This window comes from Trichosurus vulpecula, chromosome 5, assembly GCF_011100635.1.
Source record: "Trichosurus vulpecula isolate mTriVul1 chromosome 5, mTriVul1.pri, whole genome shotgun sequence".
Lineage (NCBI taxonomy): Eukaryota > Metazoa > Chordata > Mammalia > Diprotodontia > Phalangeridae > Trichosurus > Trichosurus vulpecula.
In genome coordinates, this window is record NC_050577.1 from 124,553,200 (window position 1) to 124,562,394 (window position 9,195).

Below are 9,195 nucleotides of genomic sequence, written 5' to 3' on the forward strand. Positions count from 1 at the left end.
TCAAGACATGTAGAGAATTAACCAGGCTAGAGGTAAGAGATTGAAGCTCAGATGTTCAGTCTTGGGGAAGGAGGGAAGGGCAGTAGATGAAAGGAGGGAGATACCTGCAGCCTCGAGGCCATATACAGCCCTCTAGGTCCTCAAGTGCTTCCCTTTGATGGAATCCAAACCTCACAGAACAAATCTTTTTATTAAGGGATTTGTTCTGTGAGGTTTGGATTCCATCAAAGGGCGGCTCTTGAGGACCTAGAGGGCTGCCTGTGGCCTCGATGCCACAGGTTCCTCACCCCTGTTCTAGACTGATCCATCCAGAAGAGGTATAACTGCCTTATATGAAAACAGAAATATTTTTAATTTCAGTTAAAAAAAGGAGTAGAAGCCGAATGAAGTAGATAGTGTGTTTGGTGTAGAAGGTAGAGTACAGTGGAAACAATTTGGTTTCGGTCGAAATTAAAAAGATAATGGGCTCAAGTCCCGATTCTACTCTATACCAGTTGTATTACCTTGGACAAGTCACTTGATCTCCTCATCTTCAGTTTCTTGATCTATAAAATGAGCAGACTAAAACTCATGCTACCTACCTCACAAGATTGTTGTATCAAATAAGAAACTATCTAGAGTCAATTTAAATGTAATTTTTTGTTAATGGTAGTCCTCCAGAAATTCTGCTAAGATGTGATTGTAAAGTTAACTACAGAGGTAGAAATAAGGCACTTCTTTGAAACAATACAAGTCAAATTCTTAATGATTATTTAGGGAGGTATTATATAGTGGATAGAAAACTAGGATTCAAATCTCCTTGAAGATTTTTACTAGCTGTGCCATCTTGGGCAAATCACTTAACCTTTCAAAGCCTCAGACAATCCTTAGGGCTTCCCTAGTTAACTACAGATGTTCCAGACTGTTGGTAGATCTTCACCCCTATGTGTTCCCTCTCCAGTTTTCACTGACTTAACATGAAGTATTCCCCTGTTCAGGTTGGCTGCCTGTAAATTAGAAGGGAAAAACTTAGCCTGACACTTGTCTTCATTTTCCAGATCTCTAGCTTGTGTCCTTAGACAAATCACTGACTTGTGTTTTGTAAATCAGAGAGAGCTGCTTATGACTTCATTAGCTAAACTGGGTCACTCTATTGCTTGAATAGTTAATAACTATGGACAATACTAAATACCTCAGGGAAATCCTCCAAGTGAATAACGTCATAAATGATTGGTTTGTCTTGTGTTGTCTCCAGGATAATGTATTAAAATGAAGGCAGTGAACTCAAACTGGTTTGTAATAGCTCTGAGTAATAAATCAGGAATAAATCACAGTATCATTCACTCCTTGGTAACAGAAATTAATAGGACTGGTAATAGAGGAAATAGTAAATTGAGAATAGCTGTAGGGAAAATCTGAGTTCAGTGGGGAACATTTAGTGATCTAAGAGGATGAAGTTCACTAAATGAGATAAGATGAATACATAAGAATATACAGGAAGCTATGATGGAGGGGAAAGAGCATTATGGCATTAGAAGACCTGGGTTCAAATTCCTATCTACAACTTAACAGCTCTGTCACACAAAGCGAATTATTTAACTTAGTTTCTTCATCTACAAAGGAGATGAAGATATTTACATCACTGATCTCACAGTTTAATGAGAAAATTGCTTTGTTAAGCTAAAGAGTTCTATATAAATTTGACCTACTACTACTGCTAAGGTTGAGGGCACTGACCTCATGGGGTCATTGTGAGGATTAAATAAATTCCTGAATGTAAAGTACTTTGTTAAAATGTCACCTATTATTACAGGCAGAGCCCAACTTATAAATGTAATAGAATGTAAGCACATAATTTCCTTGAAGGTAAGTACTATTATATTTTATCTAACTTATAGACACACACACACACACACACACACACACACACACACACACACACACACATATATATATATATATATTTAGAACCAGAAATTCAAAGATAATATGTATACGCATGTACATATGTTTATAAAAGGTTAATTATTTAAGACTTTAAAATATTGAGGCAGCTAGCTAGTATAGTATACAGAGTGCTAGAACTGGAGTTAGTAAAACCTGAGTTCAAATATGATCTCAGATGCTTACTAGCTTTGTTACCTTGGGCAAGTCACTTAACTTCTGTTTATCTCCATTTCCTCATCTGTAAAATAGGGATAACATTTACCTCCCAGGGTTATTCTGAGAATAAAAGGAAATATATACAAAGCACTTTGCAAACCTTAAAGTGGTATATAAGTACCAACAATTACCATCATCATCATTATTATTTCATATTGTCTCTGAACAACATACATCTATAATATGTACATATATACATAATATATTATTTGAGGAAAGGCTACCAGGTAGGAAAAATAGCTTTGAAGGACCATTCATATACATACCCATGCAAGGGCACAGGGTGTCCCAAAAGCCCTAGTTCAGTTTCAAGAGTTAATAACTTCAGAAGCATAGGTGCTATAAACTTATAAAAAACATATAAAAGGTAAATATTTAAAATTTTTAAATATTGCTATGTTTTTAATTAAATTTCAACATAACTACCATCTTGCGTGTATATGTGTGTATATATGCATATATAATATATATATATGTGATTCTTGAATTTTCTAAAAGCTTTCATCAGCTTCTGCTTAGTGTCTGAAAGGATTACATTTATAATTGTAACCTTAAGATCATCCAAAGAATTAGGTTTTGATGTGTACATAACAGTTTTTACATTATCCCTCAAGAAAAAATCTAATGGAGATAGATCAGGTGACCAAGGTGGCCAAGCAAGAGGACTTGCCATGCCAATCCACTATTTTGAGAAGGTGTCGTCCAGAAACAAATGCACAATACTCCTTAAGTGTCTTGTCTTACTAAAGTCAAAATTTTAAATTTATTATTAAGATTCATAAAACTAAATAAGTTTAAAATAAGCTTAAATAAAGTTTAAAAAATTGTAAATTTGGAGCATTTATGCTTCTGGAGTTATCAAAGCTTAGAACTGCACTAAGCCTTTGGGGGATACTATATGCATGCATGTATGTATGTATGAATGTGTACACACATGTACACATAGTCTTTGAATCCCTAGCTGTAAGTGCAAGTGCCTAGACCATAGTCATACTTTAAAAATGCTTATTGAATAAATGAAATGGGTCATATTTACACATAGTCCTCTGGACTTATTCATCCTAGCCTAGTTGTCTTTCTTCCTCAACTCAGAATATAATTAACCATAAGAAATGCAAATATAGAACACTTTTTCCTAAGCAAATATGGAATTAACAAATACTTGGGAAGAATCAGCAGTCCGAGTCATCCTAAGGACTAGTTTTCAATTTTTCCCCATGAATGAGAGGGATATATTTTTAGCATCCAGAACTGGAACTTGGAATTCACAGAATAAAAGAATGTATCTGATAGAGACTTCAGAGGCCATTTAGTCTAACTCCTTTATTCACTGATAAGTAAACTGAGGCTCAAGGAGATTAAATGATTTCTCCTTGGTAACACAGATATTTCCCACAGAAAGAAGACTAAAAACTATGAATAGGCATAGGTTGAAGTTGATCTATTAGCCCACTATATTGATCAATTATGGTTTACAAGGCTATTTGATGCTGGCTTAGGAAACCATCAATTATGGCATTGCTTAATCAGGAAATGGGTCCAAAAAGATATTCTTACAATTCTTAAAAACATGCCATTCATAAGTCCTGCTATTTCTTGAAATAAATGAAATTTATTGAATTTAATAAGGATTGTATAAATGAAGCATGAAAGAGAAATGAAAACAAAAAGGATATTGTTTATCCTATACTTGGAATTCTGTGAAACCAGTCAAGGTAAATGATTAATGTGGGGTCTGGAGAAATGGACAGTGTACTGAAGCAGATAATCACAGATATAGATTTCCTTGTCTCTGTTTTCTGTTTGACAAGTGAGATGTACCATCTCAACATGAGAATCTTTTGCGTGCACAGACTGTCAAATCCTCCTGGTTTTTCCTTTGGTCCATCTTTACAGTCAGCCCATAAATAGTGTTGACAAGGCATGGCTGTGCTTTAGTTTTACTCCACTAAGTTTTGGACAGATCTTTCTACCACCTGATAAAGATAGAGCACAATGCAAACAAGAGAATGGTAACAACTGGAATTTTAAGAAAAGGGCATTTTCAGCTTTTGGAGCCCAGTTACTGACTCAGAAAGATAAACGGAAAGTGGCATTTGGTTTAGGAGGCAAAGCTACCATCTAATTTCTTAAGTTCCTTCTCCTACAGACTTTGCAGATATCCTCAGAACATTAAATTGTGAAGAGTTAGTACCCAATCTTGGAACTTTCTATTTCTCTTATACGTTTGCAATTGTTCACGCTAGATATATTTGTGCACATACCTTAGTATTGAAACAGATTTTAAATTCCTTGGGGCAAAGATCATGTCTTACTGATCTTTGAATTTTCCTTAGCATCTAAAATAGTGTTTCCCATATATTAGGTACCTTAGAAATGAGTAAATGAATGATTTACAAACTTCAAATTCCCAAATCAATCCTTAATTTGATTAATACTAACATTATCACCAGGGAAAAAAACAGACAGTTCAATGTACCAAAGAAGTAGAATGATCTGACTCCTTAGGGGAAATAAAAGCTTCAATGGTGGAACAAGCTGGAATCTTTACACAATACCATCATTTATTCATTAAACTTATGTCTTCCCTAAGAATTCCCACTACTATTGTGAAACATCACTGAGCATTTCCAATTATTCCAATGACTGTCAAGAAAACCAAATTGGTAAATAGGTAAACAAATTTAAATACACTCATGTAATGAAAAATTACTGTACTGCAAGAAATAACAAATATGATGAATTCAAAGAAATTTGGTAAGACATATATGAATTTATGTAGAACAAAGTAGACAAAACCAGGAAGACAATCTACACACTGATGCCAAAAGTATAATTGAAAAAACAAAACAATAAAAGAAATTGAATGGTGCTCATTTTTGATAGCACAAATACTAAAACTGGAATGATACAGAGAAGATTAGCATGGCCCCTGCTCATGGATGACATGCAAATTCCTAAAGTATTCCATATTTTTAGAGACTGAAGAGGGTCTTTCCAACTTTACTCCTTTACCAAATGACCAAATAAATGTCCTTCTTTTAAAAAAGAAAGAAATTGAATGATGTGTAATTATCATGACAAATCTTAGCCCTGGAGAGTTGTTGAGAAAATGCATATCATTCTGTGCTTTGCAGAAGACAGTGGATATGGGTGTGAAACATTAAAAATACTATTTTAAATATACTATCAGACAGACTTGATGTGTTGGCTGGTTTTGCTAAACTTTCCCCTTTCTTTTTTAACCTATGTTTCAAGGAATCGCTTGTTGGATACAAGACTGGAAAAGGGATGTATACAGAAACAAAAAAAGTATCAATAAAAATGATATTATTTCAAAAGAAAACTAACTTATTTTAAAAACATGCTATAAAGCTACTTGGAAAATCTGCTTAGGAGTCTGGGAGGGGTAAAATTGAAAGTTATTATGGAATCAAACAATAACAAGCTATTGCAATTTCAAAAAGCTTGAGAATCACTTGTCTGTATGCATGGTAGCAGATAAGTCATGGAATCGTTTAGCTGTAATTTTTGATCCAACTGATTAGCCACAGTCTGTCTCTATGGCAATAGAATAAGCTGGGAGTTGAAAGTTTTTATCACTCTACATGTGCAAGTCACCTAAGCACATCATAGTTAATGCATTCTACCAAATATCCTGGTTACAAGGTCCTCTAAATAGTCTGACCTACTAGATTTATCTTGGATGCAGCAACAGTTTTTTCTCACTTCCATGCCCTTGCATAGATGAATTCTGGTCTAGAATATGTATTTCCTTTTTACTTCTGCCCCTTAGAATCCTGAGTTTCCTTCATATCACAGCTTGTATACCTCCTCCTCCTAATGCAGGACTTTTTCTGATCTCCTTTAGTCATTAGCTCTGTCTGCTTCTTGCAGTGAGACATTATGATAATACTTCATATATGTTATATTTACTTATCTGCTTCTAGATATATAGAACATAAGCTGCTTCCGTAGCAGTATGATGGAATTCTGGACATACAGTCAAGGACAGCTGGGTTTGAATCCTGCCTCATCACTTAATTAGCTTAGTGACTTTAGGTGAGTCACTTCACCCATCTCAGTCTCAGTTTCTCTATCTGTAAAATGAGATTTTATTCTGAGTATGAAATAAGATAATATGTGTAAAACAATTTGCAAACTTTAAAATATAACTCTAATCCCAAAGCCATTGGTATGGGGCTCTTCCCTCATTGGTGGAGATGAATGCCTTATCCTGTGTGAGGGACAGGGTAGAGATGAGGATGACTGGAAAGAAGAAAACCCTTCAGTTTTCTTCAGAACTTCTTGAAGTTCAAGGCTCTTCTTCAAGTTGTCTTTAAGCCACTTCAGATACTGAGCTTACTTTAGACTTTACTGGTTTTGAGCTTCAAGCGGGAAGACGGAAGGGGCCAACCTCACTTCAGGTTGCTAAGGGAAAAGACTTTAGCAATACATGAGATGAATTAGTGATCCCCATCATGCCCCTATCCCCAACTTGCTACACTAGAGACTTCAAGGAACTTCTCCTTAGGTGAGATCTAGACTCCCTCCTTTGGTTGAACTGAGTTACCTTACTCCAAATGGGAGAGGTCCTCCACTCTGTATTGTCTGGTATATATTCCCATATGCATGCCTTCTCTGATTTTCATTTCGCTACTGATTTAAATAAATGTTTTTCTTGGGTAGGTCTATGAATATTCATTGTGGAATTGATATTTGTTGGGAAATGGGTTACGCCTTGGAATAAAGCTTGGGGTCCTTCCCCCCCAATAATGAAGGATCAATCTTAAGTTAGTTTAAACTTGATCATATCCCCTAGAATAACAACATTTAAGGGAGAAGCTAGATATAATCCTGACTTGATGCCCCTTCTCTGAGGAGAGCAAAGGGACTGCCTCCAGCCCCAATTTCCTGCTTCTCCACCTGGTAAGAATTAAAGTGTATTATAAAGGGTGGGAGAAGAAGATGCCTATTCTGTCTTCCTTCAAACCACAGAATCACACCCCTATCCTACATATGGGGGGTGGCCCTTGCAACACATGGGGCCTCACCATAAGTGGGCCTTACTACATAGGGAGACCAGTCCATGACAACAAAAACACTAAATAAATGTGAACTATATTGTCACTAAGGATAGGAATTGTTTGTATTTTGTTTTCATATCTTCACATAGTGTCCTACAGGTATTTTGCATTTGGGGTTTTTTTAGTCCATGTTGTAGTTGTTGTTGTTGTTGTTCAGTCATTCAGTTGGGTCTGACTCTTTATGACCCCATGGACCGTACTGTTTGTGGGGTTTTCTTGGCAAACATACTGGAGTGGTTCGCCATTTCCTTCTTCAGTAGATTAAGGCAAACAGAGGTTAAGTGATTTGCCCAGGGTCACACAGCTAGTAAGTATCTGAGGTCAGATTTGAACTCAGGTCTTCCTTACTCCAGGCCTATCAGTCTATCTATCAAGTCACCTACCTGCCTCATTTTTAGTCCATACCTGTGATTTATTTGGGTAAGGGAATTCCCAGTGATGAAACTCCTTCAACTAATGGAAATCTACAACTGTCGCGTAACATATAGATTTACAGAGTTTCCTGGGGGTTGTGTGACCTCACCAGAGTTACACAACCAATATGTATCTGAGGTGAGACTTGAGCCTAAGATTTCTTCACTATCCTCTATGCCTGGCTACCTATTACCTCTGCACAAAGTAAGTGCTTAAACGTCTGAGTTTATTTGAGTGGTATGTGTATATGACAACACAGCTTAAGTAATCAAACAAAGTTAAGTTTAAAATGGTCTTTTAAAATTCTTTAACTACTATAGTGCTTAATATTCATATCCTCATGTCAGAGACCCTGAAATCAGTCATGGTTACTGTTGCAACAATTCGGCTAGCAGCAGCTGTGGAGGTGAAAGACCAACACAAGCCCAACAACAAGAACGCTGCCAACACAGGTTGTTTTGATCTGCTTTACTAAGGAAAGCAATGTTAAGGGGTTAGCAACCTTATTTCAATCCAACATACAAATATTATTCACTCAGTTCAGGGGAAAAAGCCAGCACGCTGAACCTCGGAGCAAATACAAACATACATTATAAACAGACCAAATACAATTCATAGTTCCCAAGAAACCATCAACAGCTGGGTGAGCCTGGAGGCTCTTAGAGTGGCTGCCCAGAGTCTCACACCAACACTCTTCCACGAGTGAGATCCTCAAACAAATAGCTCTGTTCTCTCCTTTCATATAGTCTTTGGACGTCATCAAATGTCATCTGAGCGACCAGAACTTAGGATCCTACTATTTGCTCTGGTCTTAGCAACTCCCCTTAGGACTCTAAGGGCTTCACACCCACATAGTTTTAGCACCTAGTAGATAGGGGTCTGGGCCTAGGGCTTTGCACCTAGTAAGGCTCAATTAAAGACACTTAACTAATCTATCATTCTAAAACATTAGAAAAATCCCAACTTAATTGATACTACAGTTACACCAAGAGGTGCAATGTTCTTATTTCAAAAACTGAAAAATATTATTCAACATAATTGTATTAAAGGAGCTATGCAAACAAAGTGTTATAGGCAAATTTTTTCATGTGTGTCTAGAAAGCAGAAGAAGAACTAGATATCACTGAATTAATCAAATGATACAAATGAAAAGAAACAGACAAAAAAGCAATGCATTCCATGGGATATTCTTTTCTCCTCAGCGCAAAGGTATCATCCTAACATACTATTCTGGGTAAGATAAATAGATAAATATCTACTTTTGAGTTTATACAATTGCATGGTGAAGAAGATTTTTGAGCATTTTAACTTACTAGGAAATTACTTTCATAAAGATAAAACATAAAAGTAGTTATAGAGTCCGTAAAACATCTGGTAGTTCATCAAATCTTCAAAACAGTCAGGCAAACTTTTTGTAACAATGAATTACATTATAGATGGCTGAAGGGCGATGTTATAATGATTCCTAGGATATGTGAAAGTTTCTTGCTTTCATTTCAACAAATATTTATTGGATACCTTGATGAGCAAGACAATATGCTAGCTCTGTAAA

At 36.1% G+C, this 9,195-nt stretch overlaps 1 non-coding gene across 1 annotated transcript; it reads left to right on the forward strand.

The window, feature by feature from the left end:
* Nucleotides 1-5,011: 5,011 nt before the first annotated feature.
* On the forward strand, nucleotides 5,012-5,119 carry LOC118852523. The gene has a single exon (XR_005010595.1). It is a non-coding gene; the product is annotated as a U6 spliceosomal RNA (small nuclear RNA).
* The last annotated feature ends 4,076 nt before the right edge of the window (nucleotides 5,120-9,195 follow it).